Here is a 17,879-nt window from a genome sequence, read left to right as displayed (position 1 = left end):
CAAAATGAACCAATAATGTTTGTCGCTGGACTTTACTTCACAGCTCAGGCTCTTCAATTCTATACTATTTCATTTTGGACCAAAACAGCAGTCCTGCATAATCACTTGCATAGTGAAAAAATAAAATGAAAGATGCCTGATATGTCTGACTCATCACCACACTCATCATCACTCAGTGACCACACCAAAAGTGGTGTCGTTGAGTGGTGTCAGAGAGAGACTGCTAAATATTTGATCTTCGTGCTGATCAGGGAGTGACTGGATTTTCTTGCCTTTGTACAAGCTGGAAAACTGCAAGTGGTTAAATATGTTGTGGCATCTATTTGTAGATCTATGAATTTATTATAGTTAATTCATATAGTTGATTCACTATGGCGCTTTCACCAAGTAGAGCAGCCATAATGCACCTGCTGTTGAACTTAGTGCACCAAAAACAATGCTGGGCATTGTGCCTCTTGTACTCAGCCTCTTGTACTCTACACATGATACAAAATGACCCCATAAAGCCCTCTTTGCTTGTCGTCACTGATCATTGCGTAAGGATCACAAGATTAGGCTGAGATGACTCTTCTTGGAATTCAAATTGTGACCATTTCTGTGAACATGCAAAGCGTGACATTTATGGGGTGACTTTATTGCCATGTTAGCTTTTGTATGTCTGTTTTCTATTTAATTGGAAGAAACACATATATTTTGGAAAAAAATGATTGTTCAAGTATTTGTATGATATCACTCGCAATGGAAACCTATTCTCAGAGCAGACATCTCAATTTCGGAAAAAGTGGTTCATTCCTTAAACAGGTGAACTTGTATAACCAAAAAAACAAACAAAAAAATGGGTGATCACTGTGATTAATTTTAATGGCATTCAAATAAGTGTTGTGAAGCAAAAAAACATGCAAGCCTTCTGAAGCATGTCTTATGTGATACTAATAAATTTTTTGATTTTGGGTTAGATAACTAAATGTTTTGTCTGACTTACAATCCAAATTAGAGTGTTGCCTTCAAAGTGACAATTACATTAATTCGGGTTAGGGTAAGAGAGACAGCTATTTAAACTATTTAACCAGCTAGTTAAAGAGTCAGCTATTTCCTGAAGCTACTGCAGAGTCAGCCACTGTAATGTTTTTTGTGTAACTTATGTCTATTGAGAATTGTATCAGTTGTGCAAGCCAGACATTCAGACCAAAAACCATTCAGCTTCATTTCTTCACACTTCATAACTTGCAGTTTTCCTCATCATCCCCAAAAATATCCCTGGATTCACAGTGCTTTCCTTCACAAGCAGTGTGTTGATGTGTTCTAGCAGGTAGCAGTGAAGAATGTGAGGAATTTATGGTATTTTACCAGATACAGCAGAAGACCTCTCTATTAGAGAAACATCTGTTCTGAGAAAGAGACAAGAAATCTTATAGGGATTATTTATACAAATTGTGACAGCTGGAGAAATTTACTTCAAAAACATGAACAAAAGATAATTATCTTTGAGGTCGAATGTTAAAACAAAATTAATGAGTTATTAATGAGTTTTTCTGACCCCCTCAAGTAGCATATGCAGTGAGAAATTTGAAATTCTCCATCATGACACATTTTACCATATCAAACCAGAATATATTACATTTATAAATCAACATGTTACACCTACACACAGAACAGCACACCGTGCAGGATGCTGAAAACTCTCCATGCCTCCCTCTCCTCTGTGCATACCTGTAAAACCTGTGAAAGAGGCAAGATCCAAGATGGACAGCATTACCATTTCTACCTCCCCTTTCCTGAGAGACAGGAAGCCACATGATAGCTCCAAGCTGTACAAACATTAAACAGCTCACCAGACCTTACAAAAACACAACTTGCAGAGCACTTTCAAGGTATGAAGCACTGAAATGGGCAAATAGGAATATGCTATGAAATGAAATATGCATATAAAATAATAATGCATACATTCAGATAACAGATGCAAGTGTAAAAGAGCAACAATTAAGCACTTAAAAACAATACCAACTTACAGTGTTTCTTAAACTGGTTCTGATGACAGCATTTATATACATTTGTTATAGTTAACCTGCAAATTAATGACGTTTGATGGGGATGTTACATACTTAAAAACTAAGGCTTCTTTGGGAAGAGTATCATAAGTACAATTGCATGAACTTGTCAAATCAGTTTTTTTTTAGGGACCTCAAACGTTGTTTTCACTAGACAGCCCCATCATCTGCTCTGCCCATCTAATTCGTACTCTTCCCACACTCCCCAACCTCTACAGTTTCATGAAGTACTGGATGCATGAACTGGAAATGGTCTGAGTCATAGTTTTGACTTTTACAAAGGTCATTTACATGCGAGACATCCATATTTTGGTGTTTTTCCACCCAAAGCACATATTTAGCCTAAGTACGTGTAAACCCCAGACATAAGTCAGTGGGAGAATATGTTTAAGTGAAAAAAGTACACAACTACGATTTATTGGCATTCAGATAGGTGTTGTAAATCACAAATGCGAGAATTGACCCTCTTATTACACATTTCAGTAACATGCCAATTTGCACAATCTCTCCCCACTAATTAGGTGGTTAACTGTATTTCTTTGTGCATGTCTTAATGTCCGTGACTTAAATGTCATTTATATTTTTTATATACAGTGGTACCTCAGTTCTCAAACTCATTAGAATGCGAATTTCTTAAAAGTGACCTAGAACTCGATCTGAATCTCAGAAGTCAAACCATGAACTCCGACCTAAGATAACTTGTACATGCGGGGAAATGAGTCATGGGGCACGTCTCTCAGCGGAAACAAAGGGTAACGCTTCAGTCTCAGCCTCACATTCGCTGTGATAGCATCGTGCATGTTTACACTAGCTGAATACATATATTTAGACAGTAAAAATACATTTAGACAATGATAGTAACAGTAATTATTATATAATAAAATACATTTAAAATAAAGATTTCTTATTAATTATTTTAATATCATTAATAATAAATCATTAATACATTTAATTATAATAAGATTGTGGTGCAGCGCATGGATATCTGGGGATCAGGGTATCTGGGAATACGGAGTTTAATTACAGGTAAGGCAGGCAAAACGCAGACGAACAATACAATGACTGAACTGAGGAAACAAACTGAAACACGGACTAAATACAGAGGACTAATGACAACAACCAGAAACAGCTGATCACACAGGGAATCCACACGGGGTTAAGGAGGGGGCGTGGCACACGGAAGGAGAGGATGATCGGGGCAGGACACATTTTTTTTTTAAACTTTACACATTGTTTGGATACATTTATTTTCTTACTTTACAAATTACTGTTTTGATAAATGTGTTTAGATCAGTTTAGTACAGTATATGCTCTTCTTATTTTATCCTGTTCATTTTGTGTTTACGTGTAATTTTTGGGGGCCGGGAACCAATTAATTGGTTTTCCATTATTTCTTATGGGAAAAATTCAAACCCGAGTTCTGAACGGATTAAGTTCAAGAACTGAGGTACCACTGTATCTTAATTTTGATATTATATTTGATCCTCATTTGCACTATGACCAACATTTTCCACTACAAAAAAATTAAGAACCATAACAAACACCAATGGTTTAGATGTAAGGCAGGTTCATACTTCTCCGCATGCAGACATGCACACACACTTTTGATGAAATTTAAATAAATGTGCTCCATGTGTGGTTGAACCCTTGCAGCAGAAATATTTATAAATTAATGTTTATAATGTCAGGGATTTATGGCAGATTTATGCATGATGCGAAGTGTAGGGTAGGAGCATAACAAAATGGAATGGAAAGGGGGATGGGACAAGGGAACAAGCAGGGTTAGGGAATAAGGGAACACCAGTGGATTCAAAGGGGTTCTTTTTATATTTTTATGTATATTTATTTTACAACACACCTGGTGAAATGGTTTCTGGAGTGACCATGGCCAAAACAACAAACAAAACCCTACTACTGAGTGTGAACCACAAGTAACCTCACCTATGTGCAAAAGAAAAGGAAACCAAAAGACAAATAATACACCTAACTCTCTAACCAAATAATCAGGGTACAAACACATTTGCAAAACAAAATGACAGTCACTTCCTACGCTCTGTTACAACATGAAACGAACACACATGAGCCAAGGCAACAGTTTCTGAAGGGGCGAGCGAGGGGCAAGATTGAAAGCCAAATAACAAAACCAAAGACAGCAAATGTACAAAAGGGCAAGACAGGAACCAGAAAACCAGAAACAAACCAAAGTCATGCACAGTCAGGAACAAGTCAGAAAAGCAAGCAATAACAGTAATCAAAGAGCAGAGCTGATGAGGTGACTCGATGGTGGTCTTTTCCAATAATATACGGTTGCAGCCACTCTTCTGAATCCTGAGAACAGCGGAACCTGGGAAGGGTGGACTGGGGCCTGAGAGCAGCGGAACCTGGGAAGGGTGGACTGGGGCCTGAGAGTGGTGGGGACTGAGGGTGACGGGGACTGAGAGTGACGGGGACTGAGAAGTGTGGCTGCAGCCATGTACTTACAAAACCCATTTTAAAAAAAAAGAAAAACATTTAATTGGGATTGCAGTATCTATTGACTGCTTTGATCGACTGGTGGACTGCCTAGATCGAAGTCTTTCAGTAAATCAGAAATAATTAATTCAAATTTCAATTATCAGTATCACTGGGCTCAGAATCTGAAACCACTATGGTTGTTATGCCAATATGTTCAGGTTTGGAGCTTCAGTTTTGTACCGGAAACTGCAACAGACTGACAAGGAAGATATACAAAATCTAAACAACAATTTTCAGTTCTCACTTCCATGGTGGCCGTTGTACACGATCAGCTTTAACATCATGGCTTTTACTCTCATTTTTTTCCACTGTCTCAAAAGGCACTGTTATATAACCCACACTGTTAAGGAACTAAATGCAAACTAGCACCAGAACTGCATCATGCTTGTTCATCAGTGTCTGTCTTGATATTCTTGATGTTCTTCATTCCTGTATCTTTATTACTTAAAATTTAATCCCACATAAATTATCTGAATCCAGGCCTTAAGAAAGCAGGCCTGATTAGAAAATATTAATCCTCAATAGATTACCTGATTAAAAATGTAATTGCTCATTTCATGCTGGACTTGCCACTGTTTCAAAAATGTGGTCCACTGTGGGTGTCAAAGACGGTAACAGTGGTGCTAAAATAAAGTTTTATTTATAAAACAACTATTATGTAGTATTTAATTTGAGAAGGATTTATACAGCTGTATTCTACCAAAATGCATGTGCACCCAAATTACACTGCTGATCCCTCTTAATAGTCCCACCTTAAAAGAAACAGTATATTTACTGAACCTGCATTTGTCTCATCAATAAACACTTAAGTCATGTGCACATAATGCATATTGATTTTCTCAAATATAATATATATAGTGGTACCTCGGTTCTCGAACTCATTAGAACTCGAATTTCTTTACTTCTAAATAAGTAAAATATTGGCTGAGAAAGAGAATCAAATGATATATAGGGTTTCTTGTTGAAGGTGTGTATTTTTCTTTGGCAGTCCCCATTATTGACCACTAGATGGCGGTGATTGACAAGTTATCCAGTCACGTGATTCTGATATTTGGTTCTCTTCCTTTCTGCACAAACATGTTTTCCTTATCACAGATGTTGAAAGTTAATTAGTGATTTACTTTAAATTTGTAAATATAGTTAATTTAGTTGAGATTTATGCAGATACATTAATATTTCATATATATTTAGTGTGAAAGGATATACAAATTTGTGAGCTCATGGTAGTTTTCCTCACACAAAAATGTTCTGAGGGCAGAATGAAACATGATTTGTTCATAGAGATAACCAATCAGACTGCAGACTAGGTGGGACCAAGCAACTAGAAGAGGCAGGACCAACCAGTGAGATGTCTTGGTCTTGCCTCCTCTAGTGGCTTTGACCTACCTCCTCGTAACCTAAAGCTCGGTTATTCTTAATACACACCACTATGGTAAGAAAAAAACTGTGTAGCTACCTTGCTAATGCCCATAACTACCAAGCCAGACTTGCTGAATGTAAAAGCGCCCAGCCTCTCTGTATCTAAAAGGGATGGTGTTCAAACATATCGTGAGCATAAATCAGATTGTAAAGAAAGGCACCCATAACCCATGAATTGTACGTAAGTCTTTATCTTAGTGTATATGAACATACAGATACAGGTGAGATGGACTTACACACACACACCTATGAAATGCTCATACACATACAGGTGAAAAGGACTCACACACAGATATGAAATGCTCGTACAGATACCAGTGAAATGTATTTCTCACACACACACACATATGAAATGCTCATACAGATACAGGTGAAAAGGACTCACACATACACATGAAATGCTCATACAGATACGGTAGATAAAAGCCTATATATTATCTGTTACTTTACAACTGGACTTCAAATAATTAGCATGGCTTAGATCCCCAGCGGCTATAATTGAGTCCTGTATTGTAACGAGCCAACTCGGCAAGTGGTGCTTGTGAGATCTCTTGCTGAGTTTGAGCTGTGGCATTAGCTCTTACCATTCTTTGGCTGTCACTACTAAATAGCGATCTAAGCTCAGTTTCAGCGGACTGATTTGCAGTTGAGGGAGTCGCTGATGCAGTGGGGTTATGGCAGCCACGATGTTATTTATTACGTCGGGGGATGATAAAATTGTATTCAACAAACCGACAGCCTCAGTCATTACATGGTCCCTGTTTAAATCCGCCATGATGAGACGTAAAAAGCGCTCAGGGATCCCGCTTAAGATTTGAGACGTATTCCGGATATAGTGAAACACCTTCTGGATATAGTGAAATGTTTTCACGCACAAAAACATGTGAAAAGCTTCATTATTGCTATATGAATGTTTAACACACAGTTTAGGTTTTATGCTGAAGCCTGTATGTTATTTTTGTTACATAAGAATCTGTTTCACATGCATCTGTATAAGCATTTCATATGTGCATGAGTCCATTTCACTGTTTCATATATGTGTGTGTGAGTTTTCAGTAGTATGGATGCATGCGTGACAGTTTCATATGTGAATGTGTATGTGGTAGGTGTATTGATATACTGGGATGATATTTGAAATAGTACGTATAGTTTCACTGCAAAAGTAGGAACCCACCTACTCATAAATATGAAAACAAAAAAGTGTTATTGAAAGCACAAGAGCTGTGCTTAAGTCAATATTCCACAGAGTCATATAGAGTATCAAGTACATGGGTGTGCCAGTTTACCCATTGTCCCACCTTTCCAATATTCATTGCAGCTGAAAAGGTCTCTTTGTACATTACACAAGTGCATGCGAGATGCATACAATGAATGAGGTCACCAATCACAGAATTCTGCACCTGGACTGGAGATGCTGTTTGAGGCTGCGACAACAAAAAGCCAAGCTGTGAGCCTGAATGTGGTTTTGTGGATGGAGTTCAACTCCTTGCACCATCTCAGCGATGAGCAATTCATTGAGAAGTACAAGCTACAGAGGGGTGAAATCATGTGCGTCCTTGGTCTGCTGCAGGATGGATTGGAGAGAGGGACACACCGGAACTTCGTCCTCAATCCCACTACGGCAGCTCTCTGGGTCTATGCCACTGGTGCATTTCTGCAGACTGTCGGTGGTGCACATGGCCTCAGCGCAGCTGCTGCGTCCAAATCTGTATGCAGTGACCAGACTACTTTTGTGTCATGTACCCACCCACATACAGCTCCCAACAGGAGCAAATGCCTTGTCCGACGCCAAAATTGCTTTTCATGCAATTGCAGGTACAGTATGCTTAGCATAATAGGTGCAGTAGATGGAACGCTGACCCCAGTTCAAACTCCCAGCCAGGAGTCCCATCTATACCTGTTGGAAAGGGTATTCTGCACGGTAATATGCATGATGCCTACATCTGGTCTGACTCTGGAGTGTGTCAGCCAGCAAGGGATGGTGCATTTGCAGGTGGCTGCTTACTGGGAGATGGTGGATGTCCCCAGTGTGAATACCTTCTCACTTCTCTGAGTCTCCAAACTCTGGCTGAGGTAAGGTACTGTACAGTGCTGCCCATCAGCAAACGTGAAGTGTTGCAGAGCAGTGGATGAGAGGAAGGAGGGACACCAGGATGGTGTGGAAGCCAGAGAGATCAGTGATGTGTTTGGGTGATCATTGTAACGGTACAACTGCTTTATTAGATGTTGTGTAGCTCTAATGCTGCTTACACTTGTACCTGGCGATGCAGTGGATGCTAGCTGCACTGTTTCTGAAACCATTTCTTTCACTTGTATGTAGCTGTTGTACGAGCTGTGCTGGTGTTCACATTGTGGACATCACATGCATATTTATTTTTCTACTATTTATTTACTGTACAAACAGTAATTCTGCACAGTGCACAACTGTGATAAAACAAATGCTTCACTGCACTTGCTGGAATTGACTGTGTTGCTGTGTTCTGTTGTCTAGGTGTGCCTGGAGTGAAAGGGCCCTGGAGATCAACTGTCACTGGTGGAGGGATGCACTGGATAGACAGGTTGGGGTGGGGGAGATGGATATTGGCTGGCACACGCATCTACCTCTCCAGACAGTCCCTCAGTCACAGCTGGCCCTACTATGGCTAGGACTTGCTGTTCCTCCAGGGTGAGAGGAACAGCCTCTGACTCCCCTCCACCATTTATTTTCTCCTTGTCGGAGAAGTTTCCTCTAGCTTTAGAGAAGAGAAGAGCCTTATGGGCTGCCACCTTCCTCCCTGAGTTGTTTGATATCTTACTTAGAGAACTGATGCTTCTGTTTTCTTTGATGGCTGTCCATGGTTTGAGACTGATGATTGAATTTGGCATTCCGTCTGTGCCCTTCTGTGTATTTTGATAGGTTATGGATTAAATGTTATATTATTCATTTTCATGTGCGGCAGTGGGGTGGCATGGTGGTGCAGTGGTTAGTACTGTTGCCTCACACCTCTGGGACCAGGGTTCGAGTTTCTGCCTGGGTTATGTGTGTGGACTTTGCATGTTCTTCCCCATGTTGTTGTGGGGTTTCATTCAGGTACTCCAGTTTTCCCTCACAATCCAAAGATGTGCTGAGGCTAATTGGAATTACTAAACTGCCCATTGGTGTGAGTGTGCCCTGTGATGGGCTGACCCCCTGTCCTGGGTTGTTCCCATAGCTTCTGGTATAGGCTCCAGACCCCCCGCAACCCAGAAGGATTAGTGGTTTGGAAAATGGATGGATGCTGTGGCAATGGTTTGAGTCATGTTTCACCACTGAAATATGTGGGATCAACTGTGTGTTTGTCTCATGGAGGCTGGGGAGGAGCCAACAAAGTACTACTTAAAGTTTGTTAATTCTGAAACAACAAAGGATTTTGGGAAACACACATAGACCTCTCTCGTTATTCTTTATCTTGTTTGTTATTCACTATGATCAATCGCTTTTGGGAAAGCCACCCCAATTTGGCTAAATTTTACCCATGAAATTGATTAGAATTGGTAATGTTTGGAAGTATAAGGCTTAATTAGCAAGAATCTGGACAGGAATATCAAAAGAAGTGATGAAAATTAGGCTAACAATTTATTTGGATAGTCTGCCTACAGAGTATTTCTACCATTGAAACAACTTGGATGAGATTCAACAATTCAACTGTTGCTCTGGGTCTGTAGATGTTTAACAGAGTACACAGTATATAGTATACTGTATGTAATGATTCATGAACATACCTACATATTCCTAGAATATTTTAATTTGACTACTCACTCAACCAATGTTATATTAATTGTCTCAACTAACAAGATGTTGAAATGTTACAAGTGTTCTGTATACTCACTGTAGGCAGATTATCAAAATAAAGTGTTACCAAAATTATTTTGAGAACATTTCATAATAAATAAAAAAAAGAAGCACCAAACCAATCGTAATAGGGAAACACAGGGAGGTCAGATGTCAAACTGTAAGATACACACAAAGTTAAGGACACACAAGGATCAGACAGGGTTCACATAAGACACAGGCAAATGGGAAGTACAACTATTACCAACACAGTACAACAAGGGGTTATTTACAATTATTCGCAGGGCATGCTGGGACATGCAAACCCAGCTGGTGCTACAGTATTATACTTGTAATTAAGAACTACTACTGAGCCCACCTCTGCCATAAATAAATACTACTACTACTACTACTAATAATAATAATAATAATGCAAGTGAGGTATTTCTAAATATGTAATGAATCTTTGGAAGAACATACATTTTAATAATTGACATTCAACATACGAGTGGCATCCGTAGATTCATCCAGCGTTGGAGATCATCAGCAACAGTGTTAAGGAGAGGTGTATAATTTAGGGTGGCGAGTTCTGACAGCCTGGGGGAAATTTCAATGTCTAAATACCAGTGCACATTGGGATCTGCGTGGTAAAGGCTGTCGCATTCAATCCTTTCGAAGATAACAGAAGGAGAGTGGGAATATTAGCTGGAGAGCTTTGGTAGTTCAGCATTTGGCTGCGCAAGTAGATTAGCTGCGGTGACGGGTAGATACACTGACACCTGCGTTCAGTATCTCTGTTGACTTACAACTCAGCTTGCTGCTGCAGTTAGAAGATCAGACTTCTTGATATTCATACAGACGACAAAAATACTCACCCTGCTCAACCCCTGCTACATGCATACTCGCTAGCCAAACCAGACAAAAAAAAACAGACTTTTCAACATTCATGTGGACAAGTCTCAAACACTTATCCTATAATTACCCCAACTCCGGCTGCATACACATGCGCTAGCCACACTGGAAAGTTACTGACATAGACTAGCACCCCTGCTGTTAATTCAGCTCACCATCCTGGATTTATGCCACCTAAGGGGGTAATTCTCTTGACCCAGAAGAATGGCTTCATTCTATGCCTTTGTATAAGTCAACGCTTGGTTTATCTGACACATAGTTTTTCATCGAATTGTCAAGACTATTTGAAAAGGAGCCTCTGAAGTGGTATTCAGACATGCAGCCCCACCTACTCTCATGAGAACATTTCTCATATTTCTTTTGACTAGTGTTTCTGCTAACAAACTATAAAGGGAAAATCTGGAGAGGAATTTTGGACAGAATTCAAGCTTCAGATGAACTACTCTGCACTTTTATTGCCCACCTAGTGACAGAGTTCAAGTGACTTAAGCAACCGCCTTCTGAGCAGGAATAGATTGAGGGCATCTGTCGGCATGTGTCTGATCAGTATAGACTAGTCCTTCATACTGCCATGCCTACCTCTTCAACAGAGCTACTTCTGACTGCTCATGAGCTACATGCCACTATGGGATCTTCAGACACCCCTGCGCTGGGATTTATATTGCTATAATTGTCACCACACGTAATTGTGGGAACTGTAGGAAGAATAGACAGGATGGTAGTGCTGACCCTAGTGGGGCGAGGGAAGCTGCAAGTCCTAAGTTTGGTCAAGAGACCTTGAACACTTCTGGGGGCCTTAGGAGTGACTCTGGTGCTAGACCACATAGTTTTCAAAAAACCTGTGATGTTAAACAGAGAATGGAGTGGAACGGAGAATGGAGGGACAAGGGCACAACAAGTGGATGGCTCTCACGCAGTCAATTTTGCGAGGAACGGCAAAAGGAGGGTAGAGAGTACTGCGCTGACATCAATGGTGGTCCTCAATCAGGTTTCACTGAAGGCAACCCCTGATACAGCAGTCTATCCATCCTGACTTGTCAGGTGCAGAGGACGTTGTTCTCCCTTGGAAATTTTTCCTGCTTGAGTTGGCTGATTCAAAGCGGTGCACTCCCATCTGGAGTTGTGTGGCTGTGTGTTCAGTTACTGGAGCGACCATTTACTTACCGCTTTGCTTTCTTTTGGGAACAGACTTCATGATTCAGGCTGACATTCATATTCACCTGGCTGCAGAAAGTGCCGAGCTTTGGCCGGTTGGCAGATCTGGAAGGCCATGTAGCTTGCATGACCTTTAAGGATACACAAACTGATATGGGCTCTATGGTGGAACAAGCAAGGAAAAACTGGTGCACCTGTTGGGAGACTTTGTTCATCTTTTCAAGGGAAAGCTGGGCCATATCTCACTGGTAGAACACATGATACATACTGGGACAGCAAAACCCAGTGTGTCTTCCTCCCTACTGTGCTTCCCCTGGGAAAAGGAAGAGTACTGAGGAGCAGGTTTCCAAAATGTCAGAGGATGACATTATTGAGCCTGCCTTAGAGCCCTGGGCCTCCCCCGTTGTCAAAAAGTCAGGTTCTGATTCAAGATTTTGTATGGATTTTAGAAAAGTCAATAAAGCTACAGTGAGAGACCCCTACCCACTACCAATGGTGGATGATTCTCTTGATTTTTGAATGGTACATTTATTTCTATTCTAGACCATGCATGGGGGTACTGGCAGGTGCTAGTGACACTGGCTTCAAGACTAAAAACGGTTTTCATGTCAACCAGGGGTTTCTACCAGTTTAAATTCATGCCTTTTGGCTTGTCAAATGTACCTGCAACATTTCAGAGATTGGTGAATACCATCTTAATAGGACATAACTGCTGCATGGCATACCTGGACGACATTGTCGTCGCCATGCCGACCTTTAACCAGTATCTGTTAGACCTTGCCAAGGTGTTGGGACGTTTGGCAGATGCTGGTCTTTCCTTGAAGCTGGCTAAATGGCAGTTCTGTACATCAAAGTTACGCTACTTGGGTTGCTTGGTAACTCGAGAGGGCATTGGCACTGATAAGAGTAAGGTGGTGCCATATCCTAAAACAAAGACAGTTAAAAATGTATGGCAGTTTTGGGAATGACAAACTACTACCGTAGGTTCATCTTAGGCTATGCCTATATCACTGAGCCAATAATTGCCCTTCTGTGGGAGGATGCCCCTTTTGTGTGGACCAATGACTGTAAGGAGTCTTTTGATTGCTTAAAGCAGAATTTAATCAGAGCTCCAGTTCTTGTTTTGCCTGACTGTGAGAAGCCCTCTGCAGTGCATACGGATGCTTGCAATGTGCGACTTGGTGTTATGATCTTATGACTGCAGGACTTTGACTATGAGGTCGTCCACAAGCCTGGCCTGGCAATTCAAGGCCGAATGCCCTCTTGCGAAACCAATCATTGATTCCTCTGTGCCTGTAGACCTGTTACCACCTTATGCCACAGTTGGCTCATTGAACCTCAGACGTCAGCCTCTATTATTACTTGAGGACAAGAAACAACTTTGGTCCCTCTAGCAGGCAGACTAGATCATCTCCACCTTAGATGCTGACCTAGTGAGTGGATCTTGTGTGGATTCATCAGACTTCTGTGTTCAGGATGGTCTGGTCTACTTCATGGATAAGAGTGCTTCCTGCTAGCTACATTCACATAAAGACCTGCATTTCTACTGTATTTACTAGACGCCCTGCGGGGCACTCTGCTGAGGTACTTCCATGACCACCCCATGGCTGGCCACTTGGGTGTGACAAAGACTCTCGGGCCCTTGCAGAGTAGGGTATACTGGCTAGGTATGTGGGAGGATGTTAAGAAGTATGTCCAGTTCTGTATCACCTGCCAAATGTCCAAACCGACCAGTCAAAAGTCAGGAGGCTATTTAAAATCAGTTCTGGCTACTTACCTATGGGAGTTTGCCAGCATCGATTTCATGGGTCCTCTCCCCAGATCTTACCGTGGGAATAAGTACATTTTAGTCTTTGTTGACTATTTCACCATAAGGATGGATATCTGCCCAGTTCATGAGCTTACAGCAGTGGTTGAAGCACATAAGTTTGTCTCTGAGGTGTTCGCAAGACATGGGGCCTCCACACACCTGATCTCAGACAGGGGTGTCCAGTTTGTTAGTGACTTCTTTGAGGCGGTGGTTACTGCCCTCAGCTCAGACCCCAAGCTGACTACAGCATATCACCCGCAGTCTAACTAGACAGAATGAGTCAATCATGCTATCAAGACTGCAATTCGCGCTTACGTAGGACATAAACATATGGACTGGGTCCTCTACTTGCCTTTGATCTCCTTTGCATTGAGGACAGCCCCTCACCATAGTACAGGTGACACCCCAGCATTCCTCTTCAATAGCAGAGACCTGAACACACCCCTTGATTAATGGATATCACCAAACCCTGGATCCCATACAGGATTGCTGTGATGTCAGACCTGAATTACAAGCTGACTAGAGTGGCAGATGGTGCCGAGGGGGGTGTTTACCATTTCGGTAACCTGCTCACCATTTTTACGTGGGACAACAAGGAGGAGGATGTGGAGTATGTGCCCCTATAGGCTCCCTCAACAGATACACATGTAAGTACCAACCCAGCAAGCTTTTTCTCACCTCACGATGGTGCTCAACTCACACACCCACAAACTGAACACTAGCAAAACCACTTGTACCCCTCTGCCCTAGACAGGCAGAGAGTTTTCACCTCACACTTTAGTACACTTGTACTTTTCCACCCTAGACACATACCCAGGGTTACATGTGACTGGGAGGTTAACAGGTGACGAATCCTAATTTTGCTTCTCAATTTCAGTACTGAAGTGTCTTTTTCTTCTCCCTTTCTAAGGCCTTATACAATTTTGTTTTTGAAGGAGTAGATCCACAGTCATCATGGCTTAGTTTTTAGCACCCTGTTGACTTGTAAGTGTGGATGTTCTTTGTGAGTTAAGGTAACGATATGTATTGTTTTGCACTTGGGGTACTGTTTTTCCAGTCTCTTCCAAGCAAGTTTGGAGGATTAATGTACAAAGGAAAAAGAAATCTGTTTTGGTTGTGTAATGTGGGGTAATGGTCATGGATCAGTTGAAAATGCTAGAGGGTATACTACTGTCTTTATTTCGCTTTCATTTTTGTAACCCTTCTATCTATCGCACAGAAACTTGGGTACTGTGATGTATTCTTTTTGTTACGGTCTGACGGCAGCCCTTGTTTTGAGTGTGGGGGGATGTGTGATGATTGGCTTACAGTATGCTGAGTCACATTAGGGGGTCAAAGGAGGTTCCAGCCCTCTTGCTCTGACTATGGCGCCTCAGGGATAGAAAAAAATATGGTGTCGTGGCTATGGCAATGCTGTGGTTTTTCAGACTGTTTTAATCTTGCTTTTTTCCTCTTCTAATGATGGTCTTGTTGCATGAAGCAGTGAAATTAATCATTTGTGTCTGGCAGAGTTTACCCCTGTACTGGGAAACCTGTAAGGACGAAGCCTGATCCTTACAATTTGTACAGTCCTTTTTCAAAACAGCTTAATATTGTACAAAGTTAAATAAAAATGAAAATATCTTTTTCAAAATAAAGGCATAAAGGTTTTCTTGGTTGCATACTAGATAAAATAAATCGAACAATAAAAAAGAAACTAAAATTATTAATTAAAATGTACTTCCATATACTTTCACCTGCAGCCCTTCGGCCGTCGCCGCCCGTCGACTCCTGCCTGCTCGCCTGCAGCTGTGGCCTCGTTGGTTCCTGCTTGCATGGCTGCGGCTGCCTCGTCAGCTTCTGACCGCTTGGTCCAGATCGCCCTTGCGAGTGTTTCTGGGACCCCCCAGGAGGGGGTCATAGGGAGGGGGGTGCGGTGGGGTCCTGGGAGGCGGGGTCTATTTTGCCACCTGAACTCTCACCGGTACACGTCTCACCTCTGCTGGACTATACCATAAAACTGCTGCCGGTTGTCCGGACCCCCATCTTACTGTCGCTGCTCGGAGGCCGTTACCAGCCTGACACCAGACGCTCTGAATGCCACCAGTTGTACAACTGCCTCTTCAGTGGTTGCTAGCCCCATGGCCAATTCTCTGGCCATTACTAGGCTAGAGGAAGATGATCTCCTAGAAGAACTTGAGTGGGACCCTCTGGGTATTGGCCTGAGTTCCACCCTGTGGGTCCATGCTCAGCCCCCAGGACACAGCCGTCCCGGGCTCAGGAAAGGCCATGGGCCAAAAAGGAGGTGGGCCGAGTATCTGTCTCCCAAAAAGGGAGGCGGGGACATGTCATTCCTGGCCGTCATGTCACCTCTGAACCCAAATTAAATTTGTATTTAATTTCTTGATCTGCTCGTTCGGATTATCTGCTGGCAACCTGTTCAATCAGTGCTTTGTTCCCCTGACAACCTCTTTTTCACAACTGCTTTGCTGCCACCTGCTGGTTCTGTTCTCAACTTTTTCTTTCATTCCGTTCATCTTTCATCTGTCTTATCATTGTGATATAAATGTTTTTTTTTTATGTATTGCATTGTATATCACTATTTGTTTTGGTTTAATAGATAATCAGTAAATTGATGGTTTATTGTACATTTTGTATTTTTCTGGAGTTTTTCATAAAAAGTTTGTGGTAAGTACAGTAGCAGGTGGTTTCCAAGCCACTCTTCACCGTCAGAGCCCAACAGTCAGTGACCCTCTCAGAGACTGATGTGGCACACAAAGCCAGGACCGTCCACTTTTCACTTTGCAGCAAAAACACAGCAGCTTGTCTCAGCTGACAGCTGCCTATACATAATTCAATAAGGGGACATTTGTGACATGTTCAAAATAAAAAAAGATATTGCATAATTTTTGGTCAATATCAAATTAAAGTATCCCTGTGTAATCAAATGGTTTCTGGTTTAACATCCATTAAATGGAGAAGGGTCTTGCTGTAGATCCAGCTGGGAGGCTCATCCACAAACAGACTGGATGTCCTCTGTGGTGCCAATAGTGGTTTATTGTTTATTCAATTTGGTGGATTTTTTTGGTATCTGCTATATTTTCATTGATAATGTGATAATTATCAATTATCTTTATGAAGATAATTTTACAATTATTGCATAGTATATTATGTTGGATATAAGGAAAAACTACATGCTCTGCCAATGAATGTTTGAGTTTTAAATAACGCTCTAACCTTAAGGAATATTTGCTCAATGGAAGGTATTCCTTTCTATATAGGTTATTCTACAGCTAAATAAAATCTGTTTAACTTAAATTTCTCGATCGATCCTAAATGTTAATGGAAAGGATTTCAATAAGCAAGTGCTACTCTCATGTCTATGTTGTTCATTGCTATTAATTCTATTTTGTACAGCTGTTGGGATTAATGGCTTACTGTTTGTTAGTTGTGATTATAGTGCTAATATGCATTTATTATATATACCACTTAAAATGTAACGCATTAACAGTCACGTACTTGGTAAGCTGAACTACAGCCTTGCAGTACGTTCATTAGAACCATACGACCATAATGGTTTTTCCCTTCCTATTCACTTGGCTTCCTTTTCAAAAAATGTAATTTATGTATGTTTCAGTGGCTAACCGAATGTCAGTCTCACTGTCGGTGACAAAGGGGAGTCAATTTACACTCCCACATACACCAAAAGCAAAAGGTTTTAATGGCCGAGTTCCTCATGTGACAAGTACACAGTTATGATTGGCAAAGATGTTTCTGTGACCAATGTAAAATGACCTTCTGTAGGGTAAGGGCAGCATTACTGTATACATGACGTCTGAAGTCATACTGAAAATTTCTATATTTGCATATGTTATGTAACACATTGTTATGTAGGAATGTTGATAGTTTCAAAACTTTAATATATATTATATGTCATATATGAATTTAGTGGCTGCTGGATGTGGTTGCAACTGGACTTTTAGTAGACTATGTATTATGCAAAATGTTTATAATTGCTGCAAACATTATAGACACACCATAACAGAGATTTGAATGTATAAAAGAACTTTGTTGGGAAAATATCTGTTCATGAAATACACCATATTGACAAAAGTATTGGGACACACCTCTTAATCATTGAATTCATGTGTTTCTGTCAGATCCATTTCCACAGGGATATAAAATTAAACACTTGTGCTTGCAGTTTAGGTGATTCTCCTGTTATAATTCTACAGAAATGGTGACAAGTCAA

Source organism: Paramormyrops kingsleyae, chromosome 11 (assembly GCF_048594095.1).
Source record: "Paramormyrops kingsleyae isolate MSU_618 chromosome 11, PKINGS_0.4, whole genome shotgun sequence".
Taxonomy (NCBI): Eukaryota; Metazoa; Chordata; class Actinopteri; order Osteoglossiformes; family Mormyridae; genus Paramormyrops; species Paramormyrops kingsleyae.
The sequence above is the reverse complement of the archived record's forward strand: the minus strand, read 5'-3'. Positions refer to the sequence as shown.